Genomic DNA, 3261 nt, shown 5'->3' on the forward strand with positions numbered 1-3261 from the left:
TTTATGTAAATAAATCAAAATACTTAATGAAAAGTAAAAAACTTACATGTATAGTCGAGGCTCGACCCTCGACCCACCTTTCTGGATCAGTCTCTTTCTTCTTCTTTACAATACGAGTCTCATTGAATAACTCATCTTACTTCATTGGCATCATAAAGTTATCTAGTGGCTTTGGTGATTATCCTCGTGGTACTATTACTTGGGATGAACTTAGATACAGAGAGTAACTTGGATACAGTACCCAACAGGGTGTGTCTTTGATCAATTGTTATTCTCATTAGCGACAATGATGACGAGAAGGTAATGATATGTGTTTCAAACAATGATGGTGTAGGTAAGAATTTAACATTTCCTAAGCAGATAAAAGAAGAGGTTATAGAGGAATTCTCTACTTCCTCTTGGAAAATGAAATAGAGAATTCCTCTATAACCTTTTCTTTTATCAATTTAAGAAATGTTAAATTCCTACCTACACCATCACTGTTTGAAACACATGCCATTGCCTTCTCATCATCATTGTCGCTGATGAGAACAACAATTAAAGGCACACTATGCCAGGTACTATGTCTCAGTTATTCTTTGTGGAAGTTGCATTGCATGTCTAATAAAGTCATCAACCCCTTCTACAAAATCCTCCCGCAATCCTAAATTTCAATTCATATCCACAAAAGTTCAATTCATATCCTAAAGGCTCAATTCATATCCTAAAAGTTCAATTCATACACAAAAATTTCAATTCATATCCTAAAAGTTCAATTCATACACAAAAATTTCAATTCATATCCTAAAGGTTCAACTCATATCCACAAAAGTTCAAGTCATATCCTAAAATTTCAATTTATAAACTAAAATTCCAATACATAAACTAATATCCTAAAGGTTCAATTCATATCCTAAAGGTTCAACTCATATCCACAAAAGTTCAAGTCATATCCTAAAATTTCAATTTATAAACTAAAATTCCAATACATAAACTAATATCCTAAAGGTTCAATTTCATATCCTAAAGGTTCAACTCATATCCACAAAAGTTCAAGTCATATCCTAAAATTTCAATTTATAAACTAAAATTCCAAAACATAAACTAATATCCTAAAGGTTCAATTCATATCCTAAAGGTTCAACTCATATCCACAAAAGTTCAAGTCATATCCTAAAATTTCAATTTATAAACTAAAATTCCAATACATAAACTAAAAGTCCAATTCATAAACTAATATCCTAAAGGTTCAATTCATATCCTAAAGGTTCAACTCATATCCACAAAAGTTCAAGTCATATCCTAAAATTTCAATTTATAAACTAAAATTCCAATACATAAACTAATATCCTAAAGGTTCAATTCATATCCTAAATGTTCAACTCATATCCACAAAAGTTCAAGTCATATCCTAAAATTTCAATTTATAAACTAAAATTCTAATACATAAACTAAAAGTCCAATTCATATCCTAAAGGTTCAATTCATATCCTAAAGGTTCAACTCATATCTACAAAAGTTCAAGTCATATCCTAAAATTTCAATTTATAAACTAAAATTCCAATACATAAACTAATATCCTAAAGGTTCAATTCATATCCTAAAGGTTCAACTCATATCCACAAAAGTTCAAGTCATATCCTAAAATTTCAATTTATAAACTAAAATTCCAATACATAAACTAATATCCTAAAGGTTCAATTCATATCCTAAAGGTTCAACTCATATCCACAAAAGTTCAAGTCATATCCTAAAATTTCAATTTATAAACTAAAATTCCAATACATAAACTAAAAGTCCAATTCATATCCTAAAGGTTCAATTCATATCCTAAAGGTTCAACTCATATCCACAAAAGTTCAAGTCATATCCTAAAATTTCAATTTATAAACTAAAATTCCAATACATAAACTAAAAGTCCAATTCATATCCTAAATGTTCAATTCATATCCTAAAGGTTCAACTCATATCCACAAAAGTTCAAGTCATATCCTAAAATTTCAATTTATAAACTAAAATTTCAATACATAAACTAAAAGTCCAACTCATATCCTAAAGGTTCAATTCATATCCTAAAGGTTCAACTCATATCCACAAAAGTTCAATTCATATCCTAAAATTTTAATTTATAAACTAAACTTCCAATACATAAACCAAAAATTTCAATTCATATCTTAAAGGTTCAATTCATATCCTAAAGGTTCAACTCATATCCACAAAAGTTCATATAATTTTAATTTATAAACTAAAATTCCAATACATAATCCTAAAGGTGCAACTCTTAGGGTTTCTTCTCTTCAAACAATTTCTTCCCCAAATTAGTAGGTAATACTAATTATTTTGGACTAAATGTATTAATAAGAACCCTAAAAATGCAAATAATATATAACTTTGAACCCTAATATGGTTGAGCTAACTTTGAACCCTAACATGGAGAAATTAAACCCTAATATGGAGAAATTAACTTTGAACCCTAACATGGTTGAACAAATAATATATAACTTTGAACCCTAACATGGATAAATTAAACAAAATCACTGTATTTCGAAAAAAACAAAGAAAGGAGAAAGAAACCTACCTTGGGAATGGAGGTCACCGGCAGTGGAGCTGCTACCGTCGGTGGTCGTCGGTGGCGTGGGTGGCGCCGCTGCTGCTGGGAGTCGGGTGGGAGGGGGGTTTGAGTGTGAGAGAGAAAAGAGAAATTTTGGGGAATTTTTTTGAAAGAATGGGAGGGGAAACCCGGTTTTGACACTGGAATTAAAAATAGCGACCAACTTTGGTCGCTATTTGGTAGCAAAATAAGTTTTGACTTTTTGACCAAAATAGCGACCAAAGTTGGTCGCTATTTCTAAAAATAAATTAAATTACTTTTAATTCAATTTAAAATTATGTACATATGTAGTATAAATTTAGGATTTTAATTCAATTTAAGCTATATATAATATATATATATATATATATATACATATATAAATAAATATATAATATTTTAAAAAATATTATATATATATATATATATATATTAATTGATATAAGTCAAGATGTTTTAATTTATTGTTAATATATATACATGCATATGAGTAGGTTATAAGTCGATGAATCAATTTACAAGTGTATCAATACCTAAAAGAACCCGTCCCTGTGTTCCGAGCGCTTCATGTTCTTATATATATATATATATATATATATACACACACTATATACTATATTATACTATATATATCGAATATACCTTGATATATAATACACTTAGTATATATACTATACTATGCACTAAGTATT

Source organism: Nicotiana sylvestris, chromosome 11 (assembly GCF_000393655.2).
Source record: "Nicotiana sylvestris chromosome 11, ASM39365v2, whole genome shotgun sequence".
In the NCBI taxonomy this organism is placed as follows: Eukaryota; Viridiplantae; Streptophyta; class Magnoliopsida; order Solanales; family Solanaceae; genus Nicotiana; species Nicotiana sylvestris.